Below are 23576 nucleotides of genomic sequence, written 5' to 3'. Positions count from 1 at the left end.
AAATGGATTAAGTCTCCTCCCCGTCCCTTCCTCTCCACTCTTCTCCCCTTCTCTCTGCTCCCTTCCCCCTCTCCCCCTCTCTTTCTCTTTCCCTTCCATCCCCTCCCACTTTCTCCTCTCTGTCTCTGTCTCTCTCTGTCTCTCTGTCTCTCTGTCTCTCTGTCTCTCTCTCTCACCCTCTTCCCTCCCTGTCTTCTTCCTCCTCCCTTCTCTTTCATCCCATCACAACCTCTTTCTTGACTTAATGGGCTTCCAAAAGACATCTATGGTATTTAAGTTATATGAGGAGCTCAGATTTCACAAACGTAGGTGTTGTGCGAAGCTATCCTCTGAACATGACAGCCAGGTCTGCATTAGAGCAGCTGTGGCTACTTGTGAGAGGCCCCTGGGATCAAGCCTGTGGACTGTTGACATTCCCTCACAGAAGGAGAGGGCGGGGAGAGTTATTGAGAGATTCTGGCCCCTCCCTCTGGCATCTCCCAGCCAATTATATCTAATTCTGCCCTGGTGGCACATGGTCTTGGGAGGTGCTGGAGTACAAAGTGCTGTGGATAATTCACAGAAAAGGGGGGCTGATAAATTTCAAACCTAGGACAAATGCTGAAGTGCGTATTTAACATATCAAAGCTGGACCCGGCCACCAGGTTCTCCCAGCATCCCTCAGTTCCTACCCATTACAGGGTATGGCTGGCACACCCCAACCCCCTACCCTGAACTCTCTGGCCCAGGGGCTGAGCTGCCCTTCCCCCAGAGGCTCTTCCTTATATAATCCAGACATTTTGGTTACCCTCCCCTTTTTGTACCTTTGGCATCCTGGCTGCTGCACCTGGTTCCTCCTTCTCTCTTCCCCTCCCCCCTCATATGGCCCAGCTTAGCCTGGGCATGTCCACAGATGTCTCCCAGATGTTCCTGCCACTGACTATGCTCTCCTATATATCGATCTACAATACCCCCCTCCCCCCAACTACCCCCCCCCCCCTTGCAGTCCCACAGCCCACTTATAAAATAATCATTCAGAAGCTTATATTACTTACAAACTGTATGGCCATGGCAGGCTTCTTGCTATCTAGTTCTTATATCTTAAATTAACCCATTTCTATTAACCTATAAGTTGTCATGTGGCTTGTGGCTTACTGGTATCTTAATATCTGTTTCTCATGGCGGTGGCTGGCAGCATCTCCCTGCCTCAGCCTTCCACTTCCCAGAATTCTCTTCTCTCTTTGTCCCACCTATACTTCCTGCCTGGCTACCAGCCAATCAGCACTTTATTTATTAACCAATCAGAGCAACACATTCACAGCACAGAGAACATCCCACAGCAATCTTGTCTTTTCCTTTCCTTTTTACTCCTTTTTTTTTTCCCCATTCAGGTGCCATCTACTTAGCTGTGGGAGGTAGTTATCCAAGCTGAGGTGAGACTTTTCAACAGTGCAGCTTCTTTGGGGGTCACCCCCTTCACACCATGTAACCCCTCACCCACCCTCACTTGCTCTGTAAGTAGGCCCAATAAACTCATTGATTACCTTACTTGGGTGAAGTTATACTTTGGATTTTGTTGGTTCCTATGGTAGTTTGAATGTAACTGGTCCTCATAAACTCACAGGGTGTGGCACTATTAGGAGGTGTGACTTTGTTGGAGTGGGTATGGCCCTGTTGGAAGAAGTATGTCTCTGTGGAGGCGGGCTTTGAGGTCTCCTTTGCTTAAGCTTCACTCAGTGTGACGCTTAGACCACTTTCTGTTGCTCACTGGTCAAGCTGTAAGAACACTCAGCTACTTCTCCGGCACCATGTCTGCCTGCATGCTACCTTGCTTCCCACCCTGATGATAATGAACTAAGCCTCCAAACTGAAAGCCAGCCCCAGTGACATGTTTTCCTTTATAAGAGTTGCCATGGTCATGATGTCTCTTCACAGCCATAGAAACCCTAATTAAGACAGCTCCCTTTAAGAAGGGGTTTGACATCTGTTTATATCTCCCTTGGGAAAAAGTTCCCTCAATAATAGGGCAGATGATGAATTTTTTTTTTTTTTTTTGGTATGGAGACTCACCCATCAGACCAAGGCTGGCTTATTCTTCAACCATCTTGCTCCTTTATTGTGTGCATCTTGGGTATATCCCCATTTTCATCCTTGTAGCAAAGAAAACAAACAACAAAACCGTGTGTGTGTGTGTGTGTGTGTGTGTGTGTGTGTGTGTGTGTGCTCGCCCTCACCCATGCCCGCGTGTGCTCTTGGGAAGCTGAAGGCAATCGGGTGTGGGCAGAGCTTTCTTGATGGTCAGGATTGACTTGGGCAGGGACATTTTCACGAGTTGAAGGCAGAGTGACATGATGAAGAGAACCTGACCGTTTGGACACAGACCTGGGTTTGAATCCCAGTCCTACCATTTGACAACCCCTCTCCACCAGCCTGTCTCTGCAAAACAGAGATATGGTAACTATCTTACTTAGTTGTTATGGGAATGGAGTGAATAACCAGATAGGAAAGAAGGGACAAAGTGATGGTACTGACCCCGAATGTGGGAGTGCTCCTCCACTTTTCCTCCCAGTGCTGGCAATTGAACCCAGGACCTTGGGCATTCTAGGAAATATTCCACCACAGAGCTGTGTCCCCAACTCTTGGCTTGAGAGACAGTCTCACTATGTCACCCAGGCTGACACTAACATTCTCCTGCTCCCACCCCGTTTCATCAGCAGCATTTCACTGGCGATGGCTCCTGCCCCTCCCCCAGATCTGCATTTCCTTTTCCTACATTGTCTTCCAAACAATACTTTGAGAGTAGATTTTTTTTTTTTTTTTTTTTTTTTTTTTTTTTTTTTTTTTGGTTTTTCGAGACAGGGTTTCTCTGTGTAGCTTTGCGCCTCTCCTGGAACTCACTTGGTAGCCCAGGCTGGCCTCAAACTCACAGAGATCCGCCTGGCTCTGCCTCCCAAGTGCTGGGATTAAAGGCGTGCGCCACCACTGCCCGGCCGAGAGTAGATACTATTCCATTTGGTTTTATGGAACTAGTGCCTCATTTAGGGAAAAGAACCTATGAAGTTCTCAAGACAGGTTTGTGGAACAGTTAAATGCACAAATCAATGTCCCCATGCTAAGGGTCAAGCAGAGACTTGGTCCAATGACCTGTGCCCGCTTCTCTTTGTCTGGAATATTGGTGATGTCCACTTACCTTTCAGTGTTTCCCAAAGGTCTCCCATCCTATCTAGCTCCAGCCTCTCATTTGCATTCATGACTGAGAATATACACATGTGGAGAATATACCTTAGACCTGAGTTCCTTGGAGACCCCATTTTGACTTCCCAGCAAGTCGCTTGCTCAGATAATCATTGCAATTGCAAAGATGTAAGAATCAACCATCAAATTAACTGCTTTCATACCAAGTGTCAGGAAATTTCAAACAGGTGAGCATGAATCTCATGCAATCACCATGGCAACAGCAGCAGGTAGATGCAGTGTTCTCCTCTCTCCCATGCTCCTCCAGCTCCAACAGTGATACCCTTCACTCAGGGCATCTGCATCTATTCTTTCGTGGTCTCAGGATAAAGACCTAGGAGTTGAGACATTCTTCCCAGTGGACTTAGAGATAATAGGGTATATATCAGTAACCCTTCTACTACCAAAACAAACACCTGATATGATTTATAAAGACCAAAGTTTTGCTTTTGCTTCTAGATTTAGGAGACCCAGTCCCCAGGCAGTTGACCCATTGCCTTTGGGCCTGTGGTAAGGCAGCATATCCAGTGGGTGTGTGCACAGGAGCGAAACTGCTTACTTTACAGTCGGCAGCAGAGAAGAGAGAGAGAAGAAACCGGGGTCCCACAATCTCTTTCAAAGACATACCCTCACTCACCCAAAGACACTAGGCCTCACCTTGTTGGGTTTGTTTTATTTTTCTTCAGACAGGATCTTACTATGTAGTCTTAGCTGGTCTGGAACTCTATTGTAGATCAGGCTGGCCTCAAACTCACAGGGAACCATTTGTCTCTGCCTCCATAGTGATGGGATTAAAGGCTTGAACCACCACAAGTAGGCCTCACCTCTTAAAGGCCCATTACCTCCCAGTAGCATCAAGTTGGAGAACAAGCCTTTAGGACATAACCAGTACACAGAGGATGCAAACGTGGCATAGGGTCAAAGGTTCTAGCCTTCTGAATGGAACAGGGCCCTTTCACTGCCACAAGATGGGAGAGTCTGGTAAGAACCTACCAAGACTTGTGCTTTACGAAACTTTGTTTGGCAAGGAGACGGGGATATTGATAGCTTTTGCTTTCCTGAATACCTAAGGTCACTGAAGACTTTCTTCACCACAAGCTGCCATTCCAGCCTACTCCCTCCCCAGCTTCTAGAACAAACGTGTATATAGTTGGAAGTTACCCACAGACTCAGGCTTGCCTGGTCTCGGCTGGAATAAATTTCTTTGATCCCTCTGTGTCACTTTAAATCTGACTTTTTTAAAGAAAATTTTTACTTAAAATATTTGTGGGTTTTTTTATTTGTGTACATAAGTGTTTTGCCTGCATATGTGTATATGTATATGTGTTCATGCCTTATGTCTGAGGAGGTCAGAAGAGGGCACGGATTACCCTGGAACTGGAATTACATATGATTGTAAGCTGCCATGTGGGTAGGGGTGCTGGGATTTGAACTTTGGTCCTCTGGAAGAACAACCAGTGCTTTTAACCATTGAGTCATCTCTCCAGCCCAGGTCTGACTATACTAAATTCTCTCCATGCTCAGTAAAAACTAATTTGGCTATCTTTGTGTGCTATATTTAATACTTAGAACAAAAGGTCAACTATTGAAGCAATATGATGTATTTTCTTTTCTCTTTTCATTTTAAAACAAGATTTATTTTTATTTTATGCATGTGGGTATTTTGCCTGCATATGTATCTGTGTATCATGTGGATGCCTAGTCTGTGGAGGCCAGAGGAGGGCATTAGATCCCCTGGAACTGGAGCTGTAGATGGTTGTGAGACACCTGGTCAGGCCTGGGAACTGAACTCGGGTCCTCTGGAAGAGCAACAAATGCTCTTAACTCTTGAGCCATCGTCTTTCCAGCTCTGATGGATTTCTCATAACATTTTCACAGTGATGGCCTCAGCAAGTCCTCACTAAAATCCTATGTGGCAAAGGAACAAAAGGACGCGTTAGTGATAGAGAGACTCAAACTGGACTTACCCGAGATCCCCAGGCAGATGGGAAAGCATTCGCTATAGTATTGGATAGTGTTTCTAACACTTCGCTGGTACTAGCTCATTGTTAGTGGCTGTAGCTATCATCATGGCCAGCTTCCTTTTATAGATGCAGGGATAAATCTCAGTGGGTAAGTGGCTTGCCACAGGCCAGGCCGTTGTAAATAGCTATTCAAATTGCAATCCATTCTGGCATTAACTACCTGGGGTTAGGACAGAACACACAACTTAAAGATATTGTCCCCATGGAGTTTCTCTTCTTAATAGATGGAGATGGGATCTATAGATCACTTATTCTCTGACAAAATGACCACAAATCTGGGTCGAGGGATTCCCACAATCCCCCTCAATTTTGATTAAGTTGCAAGAATAACTCACAGAACTCAAGGAAGTTCTGAGTTTACGATTTTATTTTAAAGGATACAATCAGGACCAACCAAAGGAAGAGCAGAGTCTGGAAGCTGCTTTCTCATGACCCATCAGTCCTCTTTGCGTGGATGCATTCGCCAACCAATGAGCTCAGTCCTCTTCGCATGGATGCATTCGCCAACCAATGAGCTCAGTCCTCTTCGTATGAATGCATTCGCCAACCAATAAGCTCAATGAGCTAATGATCAGACCTAATTGGTAATGTAGCCACTGACTCCCCATCCACTCTGGGCTCAGTCTCATGGTAGGCCTACCTGGGAACTAGCGGCTATCCAGAGCCAGCTCATTATCATAAACTTAGGTGAGGTTAGGGGCTTCTAGCACTTGGGAAATTGCAAGGGTTTTAGATGTTTCCTTCCAGAAACCTGGAGCAAAGACCCGATAAATCATTATACAACAACAGCAGAGCCAGGCAGCGTCTGTGTCTGGAGATTCCAAGCCAACTGCTTTTCCTGATGCCAAACTCCATTCCAGAGAAACTGGCTCTCACCTGGATTTCTGACTATGAGTTAAAGCAAGAACTCAAGATCTATTCTGACCGCCTGGATATCTACAGAGGTTTCCCGTCCTTCCAAACCACACCCTGTCCTTCCGTTTTCCCCGCACTTGAAACCAGACCTCACCCGGGATCCAGTTTCCCCAGGGTGGAGGAAATGAAACCACAGCAGGAATAATGCTGACCCTCTGCCCTAGCACAGCGTTTGTCTTGAGGAATGTGAGGCTCCTGAAACTGAGTCACATGGGCAAGGCCAGCTCAGGATGCAAAGGTCTGCACTGATCCTCAATCTGCATTTTTAAACATCCTCTTCCCCCATCCCACACAGCATCTCTCCTCTGTTCTAAGACCTGCAAGGTGAAGTGGAGTGGTGGATGGGAAATAATTTCAAAGGAATGGAACCCTGGGAATGCAGTCTGCACAGGGGTACTGCAGGCGCCCATTTTAATTATTGATTCGAAAGCCTGTCACTGGGGAGCAGGGAAGGGTTTTTTTTTATTATTATTTATTATTTTTTCATTGCACACTTCCTATGCACTGTGATCAGTACTTGGAAGCCACGTACTGTTTAACCCTTACCATCCTATGGATTGTGCTCCGGATCCTTTTCTAACTGGGCCTCTGCGAGATTAAAGAATTAGTCCGGTACCAAGCTGCCTCCGGTCGCTGGTAATAGCCAGATGATGTTGCCAGTGTGTTTGTTTGCTCTGTGCTTTATTAAATATTATTCTGTATGATTATGTAATTAAGCTGTGATCCTCTGAAACCTGCCATTTCAAAAGCGCAGGGCAGCTGAACAAAGCTAATCAACGAAAGGCTTCATTTACATTAATCCTGCTGGGAGACGGCTCAGGTCATTTCTCTGAATAGCCGGGTGACCTTGCTTAGCTTAGTGTAAACATTAGGCTGCTCTCCGTTATTAAACCTCTGCTAATTCAGGTCCCCGACGCAGAGCAAACGCGCTATTAATGATAAACTCTGCAATCACATAAAAGGCTCGCCATAGGATTATAAGTGCAGCCGGATTCAAGCTCGAGCGTCCAGTGTACCTCAGTATCGCTGGCTTGGGTTGATGAAAGAGATTGCTTTTTGAAAGTATGGATGTGGAGCTCTGACCTCTGAATCAGCTCCTTACTAGTGCCATCTAGTGGCCATTCAGGAACAAGCGGGTCCTTCATATTTCTAAGGGGCGGGGCTCTGGGGCTCCACCTTCCTCAGCTTCTTAAACCGGTGGGTTTTTGTTTGTTTGTTTGTTTGTTTGTTTGTTTTGCAAAGGCACTTGTGTGAGAGAAGGAGAATGAGACAGTCATTTACTTCAAATTACTGCAAAATTTTAAGTGCCTGAGGTGGTGAATTTGGGGCCTTGGATCATTTTACTATAGCCCCAAAATGCCGTGCCTCCTGCTTCTTTTTGATCCCCGCTTCCCTGACTCCTGGGGAGCCCCATGGTGCACACACATGTCACTCTTGTTCCACATCTTCCCAGGACAGTGTCCTCAGCTGACACCGTAGCCCAGAAGAAAAATGAGAAAGCCCAGGCGTTCTCCAAAACAGTCAGTCAATGGATTTTATGTTCTCTCTCCAGGTGTTTCTCAGCCGCATGCATGCCTGGCAGAGGTTGTTCAGAAACAGTTCCTCGGTGCTGCTCCTGAACCATGCGGAGCATCTGCAGTGCGCCGTGCCCGCGTGAGTGCCGAGAATACTAAGTTGGTTAGCCACCCTTCCCAACTCGGAGAAAGACAAAAATGTCTAAGTAGGGAGACAGACTCCTCCTGCGACAATAACACCAAATGAGACGGCCATGATGGATGGACAGCTGGAGCCAGGTCAGGATCGATCCCGGGCTTAATCCTGGACCTGTCTCTTGTATAGTGGAAAAACGATTTGGCCTCAGCATGATCAGGAGTGGAAAAGGCTACCCTTTTTAGATGTTGCTGGCCCTGGGGAGCTGGAGGAGGGCCAGAGGCAGGGCATCTTATGTGTTTGGTGTGGGGAACATGTTTGGATTTCACTGATTGGTTTCGAATAGGAGACTGTAGTGAAAGATATGGAAGCTGCAGGTCAGTGAGTACTGTGGGATGATTTCTGCGGAAACTGTAATGGGATCTCTGCATCATCTGGGCTGGGGCTGCAGGGCTTCTGAGTTGTCACACACGGTCTGGCCATAACAAGACTTTTAGAATGCATTCCAGGCTAGGCAGGGGGTGTGAGATATGCACAGATACTCAGTAAGTAATCATTATTATTACAGTACACTGTGATAAGAGATGACTCATAAATAGTAATGGAATCAGACCTTAGTGGAAGCTCCCTGCTTCCATGTTGTGTTGCTATAAAACCCGAGGCTGTGTGTGTAATGTATGAAAAAAGAGGTGTGGTTGGCTCAGGATTCTGGCAGATGTTGTACAGATAGCATGGTGCCCACATCTGGAAAAGCCCCCCCTCCCGGTTTGGTCACAGCATGACAGAGAAGTTAAAAGGGAAGGGGGTACATTTAAATGGAGATGCCCCTTGGTGAGACAGAAGCAAGAGAGTAGAAAGGGGCAGTCTTGCCCTTTTATAAGAAATTGCTCATAGAAATCACCGGGCCCGCAAGAATGCCTTAATCCCTGGAGAGGGATGCTCCATTACCTAGTCTACCAAGCCCCACCTTTTAAAGACCCACCACCCTTTAATCTTATTATTTAATTTCATTGCCCGAAGATCAGGTCTCTAGTATACTGAAAGACATGTTCAGAGTGTAGCCAAACCTAAGCACCTCCCAACAGTGTTGTTCAGGTTCAAGTCAGAAAACTAGACACAGTGCCAGCTATATGTATTCGTGTATGTCTGTGATATGTATGAGTGCTTGTACTTGAGAGTCTGAGTACTCGTGACCACCAGTGTGTATTTCTTCTATAGCTATTGGCCTAATTGACTTGAGTCAGGGTCTTTCACTGAATTAGAAGCTTACTATTTTGCCTAGCTAACCAGTTCTCAGGATCTTCCTGTCGCTGTCTCCTAAGGCTAAGTTTACAAGCATGCGTAGCCAGGCCTAGTTTTCTATGTGGGTGCTGGAGATTTGAACTCAGGGCCTCATGCTTGCAGAGCAAGTGCTCTTACCCACTGGGCCATCATCTCCCCAGCCCATATACCAGGGATGTTAACAGAGATGATTTCCTAGGGAAATTGGTTGCAGGGATTTGGAGACTGGGAAAGCAGAAGGCGGCAATAAGGGAAGTTACAGAAGGAAGTCCTGCTATTCTTAGGGGAAGAAGTGGAGGGAGGCTAGAAAACACTGCAGCCCAGAATTAGAGCTTCCGGTGTGACCCAGACCTCCCAGTGGCCGTGCTGGGATGGCACTGGTGGCTCTTGAGTTTGGAGGAGGCTCTGCATGATTGGAGACCAGAGCAGCATGTTGGAATGTTTGCTCACTGTGCTGATAAAATACCAGACAGAGATTTAGGGAAGCGGGTGTGTGTGTGTGTGTGTGTGTGTGTGTGTGTGTGTGTGTGTGTGTGTCTCCTCAGGCTCCCAGATGGAGAGCATAGTCCATCCTGGTGAGGAAGTCACGGTGCTAGGAGCTCAAGGCAGCTGAGCACATCGCATCTGAAGTCTGGGAAGCAGAGCATGATGAATTCTGGTGCTCAGCTCACTCTCCTTCTCCTGCAGCCTGGGGCCATGGCCCATGGAGGGGTGCTGCCCACACACAGTGTGGTCTTCCTACATCAATTAACCCACTATTGAAACTCCCTTACAGGCATGCCCAGAGGTTTGACTTCTAGGTGACTAAGTAATCATAAGCAGGCACATCCTTTCCCTCCAGGTAGTTTCATTTTAGTTTACCAACTAGTGACATAAGACTTTTTTTTTATTATGCAGGAAATATGAATATATTTGGGTTAACATAACCTGAGAGCAGTTACTCCTACTGTAAGACAAGAGTGATGTTATACACACTCCTTTCCTTATATTTAAGAAGTTGTATCACTATCGGTAGTGAATTCTTACAAGTCTGGTTTCAGAAATTATCATGGACCAGCCTTAATAATCTTCCTCCCAGGGAAGGGCCCAGAAGAGAAGTTGTGAACGGTGTAAATTATTTTCGGGAAAAGAATCTAAGTACACCGAGCTCTTTAGTTCATTGATTTTATTCTTCTGAGTCAGTTCTCTCTCTACACAGCTTCTATTCTGCTCTCATGCCTAGCTCCTTTCTTGCCTGATTTCTGTTTACATTTATCTGCTGACCCCTCTAAGACTATCTTAATTCCTTTGTCTTAGTTCTGCCCCATCTAGGTTCTCATCCATCTAGTTTCTTCCCATCTTATCTCCTTTCCCATCTCCTTCTTCCTCATCTTGTTCTTCCCCATCTGGCTCTTCCTCATCTTCCATCTCGTTCCTCTAGTACTCTCTTCTATCCCCTCAATCTAGTTCTTCCCCATCTCAGTTTGTTCCTCTCCAGTTCTTATCTATCTAGTTCCTCCATTCTCTTTTCTCTTCTCATCTAGTCCTCCCAAGTCTCTGAGGTTTACAGTTATATACCCATGCAATAGCAATGCTCTGGTTAAAGCGAGGTCACCAAGCTTGAATTCCCTCAGGGTCAAAAGGAGAGGCAATGAGATCCACACAAAAGAGCAGGAATTGCCAGCCATCATCTGCAACCCAAAAGGGAAGTGACTAATGGGGAAATGAATCGACTGAGTGCTAAATTCGGTTAATTTCTGAGCAAGGGGGATTTTATGTGCTCAACTATGTTCTTAGAAGTGGTTAGTTAAAGTGCTAGGAGTCTATCAGTGACCAGTGAAAATAAAACCGTCTTACTTTCCTTTGTCCCCTTATCTGTCCAAGCTATCTTGACTACTGCGGTTTTCTGGCAGAGCGGGGGAGTGTACTCGGTGGCTGGGCAGCCTGAGTCAGCTTGATGTACCTGTAAGTAGAAACCCTTTAGCTCTGAGTTAATAGTTAAAGGTGGATCTAAAACTAGAGATAAGACTTTGGAGAGGAAGAAAGTTAAGCTTAATTAGCACATCCGCCAGGCCTTCTCAAACGGATAGTCTGGATGCTTAAGTCTGTTCTTAGAGAGTGCAGAGGTGTCTCTGATAAGATACTTTTGTCCCTCTAGGGATGGTCCTGGCCGGATGCTGCTAATGACGATAATTACAGAAAGGCCTGAAATTAGGGATCCTGGCTGTGTTACTGCTCAGAAGGTTATCTAAATATTCCTTAGTAGAGGGGAAATGGTGCCCAATGAATGATGGAAAAGCTATAACAGCACACAAGAAATTCATAGCAGAAAATGGCTGATAATCAGAAGCCAATATCGTTAAGACACCTTGAGCCTAAGCTTGACCTCTGGAAGGCCCTTGGCTTCTTCCAGGTATGATTAGCTTGTCATAATCGGCTGAAATCCTACTTCATATATTTTTGTGGCTTGCAGCAATCTGGGGGCCTATAGAAAAGCATACCAATCAAACTTCACCCCTAAGTCCGGGTGGGGGCGTCTGGATTTCCAGATCATGATAAACCACTTTATGCCTGAGTAAAACTGAGGCTGTGTGAATGACTGAAGAATGCTGGTTAACAGCTGTTGCCTGTCTTCGGCACATAAGGCGTTCTGGGTTCTGCCTTGTGACATTGAGCCTGGGGCTCATTCCTCTATGGTTCCCTTTGTTACAGGGACACCGAGTGGAGAAGGACTGAAGTCAAGAGGAGGGAGTTAGCGTCTTCCCATTCTTGGTGCCCGTTATTCCCACCTGTGTTGCTGCAACAGGATTCTTCACGCAGCAGCAGCAGCTCATTCCAGAGTCCCCCACACTCCCTGCACCAGCCTCCAGGGGCCTCTCCTGAAAGATGCACCTGCTGTCTGTATGCATACACTGTAGTCCTTAGGAAGCTGTGGCTCTACACTCCCCAAATCCAGCCTCTCACTGCTCCAGCCCTGCTTTCCCTTTTGATTCTGTATTTTTATGTGAAGGACCAGGTAATACCACTCATTAAATATGTTGGAGGGTTTTGCCCTTTGAAGGTAGTCAAACACTTAATAACTGCAAGTTTTTTTTAATGACATCTATTTATTACATGAGCATGTATGTGTATGTGTGTGCATGTGTCACAGGATACATGTAGAGGCCAGAGGATAAATTATGGGAGTGGGTTCTTACCTTGCACTGTGTGGGTCCTGAGAATTGAACTCGGGTCATTGGGCTTGCTGGTTGAGCATCTTTAAGGTGAGCCGTCCTGCTGGTCCAGTAACTACAAGTGTTGGTAGCTTCCTGGACACTGGTCTCTTGTTCCAGTTTTTCTCCTAAATCTGGAAACACAGAAATGTGGAGAAAAGCTCCAAACCTCTTCTTGATTTTCTACCCTGATCCAAGAGGTCCCCAGAGAACATGCCAGCCTTTTCCCTTACTGGCGCTAGGGGTGGGAAGGCAGGAGTCTGCTTTCATTTCCAGTTAGAACCTCCTATTCTATCCAAATTGCCTCTCTCTTGTGAGACTGTGGGACTGAAGGTTTGGCCCATCCCATTGAGGGAGGAAAAGCTCTTGTTTACATCCTTCCAGAAGTAACCACCAAAGACAAAACCAGGCATTTGGCAAGCCAAGCAGATCAAACACGGTCCCTGCCCTAGAGCAGGCTGTGTCTAGGAGGGGCACATCAGTGTAACAGTGTAAGCCTAAACCTAAACACTCTCAAAACACAATTAATCATTGATGCTTAGTGCCATCTGTGGAGGTCTCAGGGGGCTGCCTGGGAGAATATATAACAACCGAGTGATGCCCCAGACATGTCAGCCCATGTGGGATGGCACAACGGTGCCTGAGAACATTTGTATTTAGGGGCCTATAGAGAGGTATATAAAGCCAGGGCAGAGGACGGGATGCACTGGGTCACTGGGATAGAGCACTGAGGTGATGAACTTCATGGGGAGAGAGAGACTCGCTCTCCTACAGGACCTGGGATGACACCCTACAGAGACCACGGGAGCTGGCAGGGATGAGACCCATCTGCACACAGACAGCTCACGCTAGCAGTTGTGTGAGAGAGTTGGCAAGATCCGAGGCAGGAAAGTGGCTAGTAGGCTCTGTCATAATACTAGCTGGTGGCTCCGAAGATGTGTAAGAGATGTTCCACTGCTCTCTGAGCCAAAACAGTGATTCAAAGCAGTGGGTACGAATGAATACAGCTCGTGCCCAAGCTTCTTCTTGGAGTAACTCATCCAGCAGAGACACTGGGTTTAACCTGAGAAGACATTGCCAGGAGAGCTGAAGGATCCAGGGGACCAGGATAGGAAGGGCCAATGGACAGCAAGGCTTGGGGGTGGTTCACAGTTGGGAGTGGGCCACATACCAGTGTCTGGGTGCCATTCGGTGGCTACTGACAACTGGTGTCCATTTGGAGGCTGATGAACGACGTGGTGTGAGGCTGTGTGTCAGGGAGTTTATTCCGGGAGTTGTGTGGAGGAGGCACCAGAGTAGGAAGGGAGTTGTGTCCGTTGCTTTTCTTGTTGCTCTGACAAACACCTGATAAGAAATATCACAAGAAAGGAAGGGCTTACAGTCGGAGGGGATACAGTTCATCAAGGCTGGAGGCGGGGTGGGGGTGTGGGGGTAGGAGGGTGGGGGGGTGGGGGAGAGGTCTTGTGGCAGGAGCATGAGACAGGAGGTCATAGAGCAGATGTAAAACATTAAGGCCCACCCACAGTGACTCACTTCCTCCAATGAGGCTCTACCCCCCCCCCCCAAGGGTTCTGTGACCTTCTGAAAAGCACCACCAGCTGGGGACCAAGAGTCCAAACACGTGACCCTGGTGGGAACATTTTGTGTTCAAGGCACAACAGGAGTCCCGCGGCAAAACTAGCATATTGGCAAGTGATGGCAAGGGTCAGAACAAGCATGTTGTTGATAAAAGTAGGTGTGGGCAACTGAACAGGGAGTGAGAGACTTCGGAGCGCTCAGCCCTCAATGGGATATCTTTACCAAACTCCTCCCCTCAAAGCTCAGGGATCTGAGCAGAAGGGTGTGTGTGTGTGTGGGGGGGGGCGGGTGATGGTAAGAGCCAGCGGTGGTGGGTGACTCTAAGGAAACTGTCTTCAGTCACCAACAGAACTGATACACATATGTGACTGTGAACACATATGTGACTCACAGAGACTGTGACAGCACACACAGAACCAGGTTCAGGTCAGATGGGGTCCCGGCACTAGGAGAGGGACATGGGCTGAGGGTCCCACTCCTACCAAAGAGGCAATCTGGAATTGATGCCTCCTGCTAAAGGGGAATTCAGTTTCCACCAGCGGAGTCTCACTGGGTATATCCACCACACTGCAGGGCAGGCCCCGCGCTTAGGAGTAGTTGGCCAACACAAAATGAAACCAACGATGTTTTGTGGATTTTTGTTTCATTTTACTTTGTTTTGGCCTTTTTTGTTTTGTCTTTTTCTTGTTTGTCTTGATTTTTGTTTTTGTTTCTTTATTTTCACGGTTTAAACTTTTTTTTTTTAAAAAAAATATATATTTGAAAGACAGAGAAACAGAGCAGAAAGTTGGGTGGGTTGGGAGATGAGATGGATCTTGGAGGAGCTGGCCGAGGGAAAAACATGATTGAAATATATATTGTATGAAAAAAGGTTTCAATTAAAAAAAATGGGTGTGGGGCATCATGTTTGGAAGGAAGACTGTTGAAGTGGAGGCCAATGATGTGGAAGCATTGAGGGGCAGGAGTCAAAATTCCACGAGAATTTGTTAATCGAAGCGAGAAGGATGTAGAAATTGAGAAAGCAACAGAAAGACTAATTTTAGTGTTATTAGTCAGTATCTGAAGGACGCACCTTTCCCAGTTTGCATCTCCATGATATGTCCTGTAAGGCATACAAAATCAGCCCCTGATTTCAGAGGAGACGCTGAAGCAGGTGGGAAGGGGACAAAGGAGTGTGGGGTGGCTCTCCATGACAATATGATGCTGGCAGCGGCTCACATTTCACCACAGTCATAACCATAACAGCGCTCCATTTATTCTACATTTCTGTTTGAAAGGGCTCCACTAGGCAAATTTCAAAGAGTAATCAATGAAATTAGCCTACAAATTAGCTGCTGGTAGCACTCTATATATTAGTACAATATTCTGAAAAGCAATAAGAGTGGCAAATCCCACTCCCAGGAATTTCTCCTGAGGAAATGCGTAGTTTTTAAAGCCAAAGCTGGAGGCTTTTAGTTCATTTTAGTGTTATTCGTGCTAACCGGAAATAGAGAGGACACAAAACACCAATGGAAGGAAATTGTAGATGATACCATGAGGCTTCAGTGAATCTATTAATATGCAAATTATCATTAAGTGTCTGGGGGAGAAACGTGGAGAATGTTTGATAGGATAAGTGAGAATGGGGGGGCAGAGTATATTTGCTTTGCATGCTTCAGTATAACTGTTAAGTACATGCATTCATTGGGCAAAACTTGGATGGTGATATGAAAAAAATGAAGGCAGATGTTGTGGCCAGTCACTTGGGCTCAGGGGTCAAGATGCTGTCCTCAAATCCTGTAATGTATTGGATCGTGACCATGCATAGTATTTTCAACTTCTTTTAACTTCTGCTTCTTACCCATAAAACAGGGGCAACATATGGGTGCCATTTAAAATCCATTCAATGAAAGCACCTGCCACAAAGAGCTGTGAATATCTCAATGATTCACAAATGCATTCACAACAGTGTTTGACTAATGATACCCACTGTTCCTGGCAGATTTTATATTTGTTTATTTGTTTGTTTTTATATGTATGATTGTTTTGCCTGTGTGTGTGTGTGTGTGTGTGTGTGTGTGTGTGTGTGTGTGTGTGTGTAAACCACTTGTGGTTGCTGGGACCCTAACCCAGAGTTCTCTGTAAAACCATGAAGCCATCTCTCCGTGTCCCATTTTCTTTCTTTCTTTTTTATTTATAGATTTATTTACTTTATGTGTATGAGAGTTTTGTCTACATGTACATCTGCACTCAAGAACATGGCATGAGATTCCATTATAGACAGCGGTGAGTCACTATGTGAGCGCTGGGAATTGAACTCAGGACCTCTGGATGAGCAGCCAGTATTCTTAACTGTTGAGCCATCTCTCCAGCCCGCATTTTCTATTTTTCTATTACAGCTTCCTCAATGATTTTTTTCTAATGCATAGGGATGTAGTTCTTTTTAATGGAATTAAGGAGAGCCAAGCAGAGGTACTCAAAACATTGAGACAGAAATGTCAGGTACAGGGCTCACTGTTTTGCCTTTGTGGTTTTGTTTCTGGTTTATTGTGTTTTCAATTTACTCGACAGCTGATGACTGTAGGACTGAAATAAATACAATGCCAAAAGAAAAAAAGAAAAGAAAAAAGAGAACAGAAAATCTTGACTCCATGCCTTTTTGGCCTTAAGCTTCTTTCCTGTCTCAACTCTCTGAAGCACAGATACAAACAATGTAATGTCATGTGCTTTCTTTCCCACATGGCAGGGGCTTTGAGGACTAGACACAGGTGTCAAGAGGACACTGTGGGGGGTGGGGTTCAGGCCAGGAGGGAGGGCTGTGAACTCTGATCAATTGCCATGAAAGGTTTGTACTACTGGCCAAAGGAGGAAGGGAGAATGTCAGTCCTTCCTGCATGGTCCCCAGGGTGCTGTCATCCTACCTGAGATGTGGGTGACGATGATTTAGTTATTCCCGCTCATTGTCTCTGTCCTGTTTATTCCATGTAGGGAGGATGGTCACTGGTGCTTGTGATGGTCAGAAGACACAAAGCTGACATGTGATCATTCTATTCACACTCAGCTTCAGAGGAAAGGGAAGGAGAGGCTTCTGTTCACTGCCAGGCTTTCACCACAAAGGATCTGGATGCCCTGCAGAGCAGACCCTGGCTCATCAGCACCTTTGCTTCTGATTGCTTGGAGCATTCTCTTGGAACCAGTCCAGCGCTCTGCTCTGAAGACCTGGTGTGTGGTCTGCACTCTGAATGCAAAGGCTGATGATGTTCCAAGCATCAGCTTAAGGGGAGACTGGGTTGGACCAGTTCCCAGGGCACTGGGTCTGCGCAGGAGCTCCGGTACCTGCTGTTCCCTGTATGCTTCAGAGCACAGTGAGACTTACAGTGTGCATCCAGCAGTGACGCCTGTAGGAGCCATTCTTCAAAACACTGCTGGTGTTCACAGAGGCACTCACGGTTGGGTTGCTCATTGTAGTGTTCTTTTAGTAACAAAAGACTGAAAAGAATCCAAGGGTCCACAAATAGCAAGTGGTCTAAACAAACTGAGGCACACTAATAAAAATACATGAAGCGAGTTCCCAGCAAGCTTAGGGGCAAAGATGGCTGTTCCACGAATGTAGGTTAGTTTACGTAGACTGGTGTTTCTATTGTAAGCACGTATAGTGAAAAGTGATGTAAGGGCTGGTAGATGGCTCAGTGCAGTAAGAATGCTTGCTCTAAAAGCAAGAAGATCTGATTCAGATCTCCAGTACTGACATAAAATCAAAGCCATTGCCTACAGCTCCAGCATTGGGAGGCAAAGATAAGGGGATCCGTGGAGGTTGCTGGCCAGTCAATCTAACCAAAAAGGGCAGCTTTAGGTTCAGAGAGTGACCCTGCTTAAAAAATAAGGTGGAGAGTAACAGAAAAACACTGAACAGCCTCCTCTGGCCTTGATATGAGCACACAAACAAGTACAACACCACACACACACACACACACACACACACACACACACACACACACGGGCTGAGGGTGGGGAATTGATTTATCCTGCTGGCTCAGTGTTCAGGGATGAATTAGTGAAAGGAAGTCAGAAACCATACAAAGGAAGAGAGCAGAACATCCCGAGAACAAGTAAGACATTGCACAGGGTGAGGATGGAGGCGGAGCTACACAGACGATGATCAGAACCTTTACAGTGTGAGCATTGTGATGCAATCTGCATTTCGTTTAACTATCAGCCAAAGGAAAAGAGGATGGGAACGGACACGCACGGGTTGGCAGGTATGCCGGGAAGCAAATCTCATTTTTCATGGTAGGAGTCAAGTGGAAAACACTTGAGGCTGAACACAGAATAAAAACACAAGTAAGAGCCGGATGGTGATGGCACAAGCAGGCGGATCTCTGTGTGTTTGAGGCCAGCCCGGTCTACAGAGTGAGTTCCAGAACAGCCAGGGCTACACAGAGAAGCCCTGTCTTGAAAACAAAACAAAACAAAACAAACAAACAAACAAACAAAACATAAGCAAGTTAACTAAGGAAGGGCTGGAGAAGTGACTCGGCTGTTGAGATCACTTGTTATTCTTCCAAAGGACCTGAGTTTGGTTCCCAGTACCCACATCAGGTGGCTCACAATCTTCTGTAACTACAGCACCAGGGCATCCAATGTCTTTGGATTTCAAGGGCACTTGAACTCATGTACAATCCCTCCCCTACATAATTACTGAAAACATAAAGAACTGAGACAATCAGGACAGTGAGGTGGCCCAGTGGATACGGATGCCTGCTGACAAGCTCAATCACCTGAGCTTGATCCCTGGACCCACAGGTGGAAAGAGGGAACTGGGTCATGCAAGTTACCCTTTGACATGTATGTTATAGCATGTATAACACCCCCTCCACATAAATAAAATTTTAGAATAAATTAATAAAAAGCACTAAGGAAACCAAATAAATAAAACAACCTTAATTGGTGCCTTTGGGAACAGCTATTCACAAGCCTTGTAGAAAAGTTTCAGTTTTTAGCTATAAATATTAATACCTCACACACATTTTAAAAAATTCGATTAAGTAGCAATAAAATATTTTGAAACATAATTAAACAATGCAACAAAAGCCTTTGTGCATTTTTATACCACTTTGCAAATCAGTTGTTGGTAGTTAACATCTTCATGGAGATGGTATAAGCCATTTAATATGGATATATGAGAGTGTTTATGTTATCTATATGTAGACAGATTGAGGGATGGAGCAGAAAATGCAATAGAAAAACGTCACCTTAAACCCATGGCCTCCAGGCTCTTCATGGTGGAGAACTCAGCTGGCGGGCCTTCAGGCATGCCTTCTGTAGCAGGAGTGTCTGTTTTGTCTAAAACCCTGTAGTTAATTTTATACTCAGAAAAAATACATGACTTAAATCAGAAGAGTTCTAGGCAAGAGTGCCCACCTGCCTCCTCCTCACCTACAAGCCCACTAACTGGGGCTTCTATGCAGCACCGGGCACAGAACTTGGAGCCTTATGCACGCTCGGCAGACACTCTACCAACTGAACTGCACCCACCATGCACTGGGGCTTCTCCACCAAGGAATGCATGGATCAAGCAAGTCTGCATGTCTTCTTAAGTACACTCACTGCCTGAGTCTGGCAAAGGACACAGGAAGTGACAGCCATCTTACCTGCCGGCCCTCTTCCCTAACTCAGTAAACACCCAAGACATCCTCAGGGAATTCTTTCACTCTCCTCATTTTCACTAGAGCCTAAGTCTGGTTGGACCTGAAAACACATTAGCTTCTGTTTCTCACCCCCGGCTTACTAAATAAAACAAGTCTTTGGAGTCATTGAATCTAAGTAGATATTTATGTCTAAATGTCAATTCCTCTGCAGTTAAAATGATTGCTGCAGAGGGTGTTGCTAAAGGGAAGAGCTGGCTGCTGAAGGTTCTAGAATCAACCTGGGAGGGGAAAGATGTGGGTGCATAAGGAGGCAAAGGGGTGCTGAAAATGACATAAAAATGCCCTAGAGATAAATGCAGTCTTTTTTAAAAATAAGCTCTGATAAGAATAGATTTTCTTGAACTTAATACTGCCTGCCTACTCGTGTGTGTGTGTGTGTGTGTGTGTGTGTGTGTGTTATACATCCAAGTGTGCACGTGTGTACATCTGGGCTTACTCAGGAGAGGGCAGGACCTTAGTCGTCTTCCTGTGGCTCTCTGTCTTATTGCTTTGAGATAGAATCTGCCACTGAATCTGAAGCTTGCCCTTTTGGCTAGGCCGCCGAGCCAGTGAGCTCTTGGGATCCTCCAGTCTGCCTCCCAGTGCTGGGGCTATGGGAAAGCGTAGCCATGCTTGGCTTTTCACGTAGGCATTGGGGATTTGAACTCAGACCCTCATGCTTGAGCAGCATATGCTCTTATCCACTCCTCCATCTAATTTTAAAGCCCGTCTGCTTATTGAGGTATTTCTAAGCCAGAGTTGTCCTAATAACAAGGATGTTCCATGGTACACACAATACCATTACAGTGGCCCCAGATAAATAGAATTTTTAATCACAGAGACTTAACAGCCATTGTTGGTCAACAACAGGAAGTACTTTTTATTTCCAAATGTAATTTGTAGCCATCACAGAAATGTGCGCTTTAGGTAAGATCATCAGCGACTGTCTATGTCGTGGGAAGAATAATTTCAGGGGACAGCTGTTCACACAGTCTCCAGGCACCCCGTCACAGATCAGTTATTGAGGCAAAAAGGATGCTTGTAAAATGGGTTGTCCAAGCCGGGCGGTGGTGGCGCACGCCTTTAATCCCAGCACTCGGGAGGTAGAGCCAGGCGGATCTCTGTGAGTTCGAGGCCAGCCTGGGCTACCAAGTGAGTTCCAGGACAGGCGCAAAGCTACACAGAGAAACCCTGTCTCGAAAAACCAAAAAAAAAAAAAAAAAAAAAAAAAAAATGGGTTGTCCAATTACTGGTAATGTTGAGTTTGGTAATAGGACACGTTACATATAGTTTGCCTACTGGGGCCATCCAAGAGAACACAATACTGCTTGTGTAGCATCCTTTAAAAACTGTGTGCTGGGGCCAGCGAGATGGCTCAGCAGATAAAGGTGTTTGCTGCCAAGCCTGCGGGCCCCACGTTCCTGTCGATTGGAACCGCCGTGGTAGAAGGAGAGAGCTGAAGACATGTCCTGTGATCTTCACATACACGCTGCAGCATGCACTGACAAACTGCACTGAAAAATAAGTGTTAAAGAAACCAGTGCTGCGGTTTGGATCTTAAAGGCTTGGTCACGAGCCTGGGGAGCTGGTGTGAGGGGGTAGAACTTTTAGGAGCCACGGCCATGTCTCGGGGTGGGGGTGGGGAGTGAGTGTTAGTTGGTTAGGTCATAGGAGCGTGTGCTTGAAGGGGATTCCGGGACTTGGACCCCTTCCAATCTCTATTTTTGCTTTCTTGCCATCTTGAGGTGTCTTTGTTCCACTGTATTCTGTCTGTAGTGAGTTGTTTCACCACGGGCCCAAAGACTAGGGCCCCCTTACCTTGAAGCCTCTAAAACTGTCAGCGCCAAGGACTATTTCCTTCTCTTAGATTGGTTTTCTCATTTAATTTGTCACAGTGATGGAGAACTGACTTACCCAGTGTCAACTTCTTTCTTTCTTTCTTTCTTTCTTTCTTTCTTTCTTTCTTTCTTTCTTTCTTTCTTTCTTTCTTTCTTTCTTTCTCCCCCCCCCCCCCCATGGGCTTTCTCTGGGTAGCCTCGGCTGTCCCGGAACTTGCTCTATAGACCAGGCTGGCCTAGAACTCATAGAGGTCTACTTGCCTCTTGCTCCTGAGTGCTGGGATTAAAGGTGTGCACCACCACCGCCTTGGCTTCACAATGTAGATTTCTTGAGGGTGATGATCTTAACAGAGTTGCATAGGAAAGCGCCTTTCGATCTTAGGAGGTGTTTGTTCGAATACTTGTGGAGAAAATGCGTTACATGAATATTTTCTTCTATGCTTTAAAAACAAGCATGTAGAATAAAAAGTATAATGAATTCAATATTATGCAGCGATGGTACAGTGAGCAGCTGTTAGGCATTGAGTACTTCCCCCGGCACTAGGGTACCAACAGGGAGCAAGCAAACCAGATGCTTGTCTTCATCAGTCTGCATTGTTCTGAGAGGGAGAAAAATGCATCTCCCTGTACCGAGTGATAGAAGCTGCCCATCTTCTTCATCAGGACCAAGGCACTTACCGCCTATAACGTCTATTTCACATTCTTTCTCTGGAATGCCCTTGGCTGCCAGGAGATGGCTGGCCCACCATTACAAGTTTCCCCACTGGGGGAGGCCAACATGCGGTGATATGGTCCATAGAGTGTTGCAGATGCCCAAGCTCTCATTGCAATATGGGATAGCTCTGAAGGGCTATCCTGACTCCAGTCTCCTTTAGCTTCCAGTGCAACTGTGTGGCAGCCAGGCTTCTCCCCAGCTCAGATCTATTCCTCTTTCTCTCCTGAAGGCATTTCTTAGATTTGCCCCAATTAATCCCCAGCATGTAGACCTTCCCTTTACAAATTCATTTCCAATGGAACCTGACCTAGAGCTGGGGTCAGAGGTTGATGTTTTCCCAGCATAGATAATACCTCAGATTTCATCCCCAGTGTATACATGCACACACTCTGCCCTAAAGTGTTATGCAATTGTAAGGCACTGGCTAGACTTGACTACCACCATCTTGAGTAGAAATGTTGTTTTTAGTAGGTGACACAGGCACACATTCCAAGTCCTACAGGATAAACAGAGTCATTAAGATTGTCAGCTGAGCATTTCTGCATCATGCCCAAACTGTTGCTTAACTGATATCTGACAGGTTAATAGGTACACTCCGGTTGATTGCCTTATAAACAGCTTCCTCCTACTGTGGGGTGCAGGGACTCACCGAAGCGGCACTTGGTCCATAAGACACAAACAAATTGCACTTTGTGCAATTCTGAGTTTATCTGCTCTCCTGACACCTGCCATTGGCAGCTGGTGCTCATATACAGGAACTAGATTTGTCTGCAATAGCAATACGGTGAGCACGAGGTTACACATACGTGATTCACAGGGACAGCAAAAGATCAGCAAGCTGAGGTCTCAGTAAATTTGGGCAAATCCCTGGTGCAGTCTGGGGACTAGAAACAAGTCCCCCAGATTAAAAAAAAGTATGGTCCAAGTCTAGTTTGTGTTGCTATGATAAAACACTACCCCAAAACTTGGGAAGTAAATGGTTTATTTGTCTTACACTTCCAGATTACAGTCCATCACGGAGGGAAGCCAAAACAGGAACCCGAAGACACAGACTGAAGCAGAGATGATGGGATTTCTGGCCTGCACTCTTTGGATCATGTCCAGCTATCTTCTTGATACCTTCCAGGACTGCCTGTCCAGGGGTGGCCACACACACAATGGGCTGGGCCCTCCTACATCATCCAACCGTCTAAGAAAATGCCACACAGGCATGTCTACAGGCCAAGCTGATGGAGGTGTCTCCTCATTGAGGTCTTCTCTCCTCAGCTGTCTCTAGTTTGTGTCAAGTTGTACAGTACTTTTGTAATGGTGTGTGTGTGTGTGTGTGTGTGTGTGTGTGTGTGTGTTGCATATGTATATGCATGCTCAATCACATGTGTGTACAGGTGCATGCACACATATGTGGGGGCCTGATGTTAACATCCAGTGTCTTCCTTGACCACACTTTCTTTTTTTTTTTTTTTCATTTTTAAATTGGGTTGTTTTTATTTATTTACTTCTTTATT

At 46.0% G+C, this 23576-nt stretch overlaps 1 long non-coding RNA gene across 1 annotated transcript; it reads left to right on the top strand.

Annotated features, from left to right (window-relative positions):
- The first annotated feature begins 17999 nt into the window (after positions 1 to 17999).
- On the top strand, positions 18000 to 23336 carry LOC131914252 (uncharacterized). The gene is made up of 2 exons (XR_009380097.1): positions 18000 to 18090; positions 23074 to 23336. It is a non-coding gene; the product is annotated as an uncharacterized LOC131914252 (long non-coding RNA).
- The last annotated feature ends 240 nt before the right edge of the window (positions 23337 to 23576 follow it).

The sequence above is a fragment of the Peromyscus eremicus genome, chromosome 7 (assembly GCF_949786415.1).
Source record: "Peromyscus eremicus chromosome 7, PerEre_H2_v1, whole genome shotgun sequence".
Classification (NCBI taxonomy): Eukaryota; Metazoa; Chordata; class Mammalia; order Rodentia; family Cricetidae; genus Peromyscus; species Peromyscus eremicus.
Note: the sequence above shows the minus strand (reverse complement) of the source record. Positions and strands in the feature narration are given on the sequence as shown.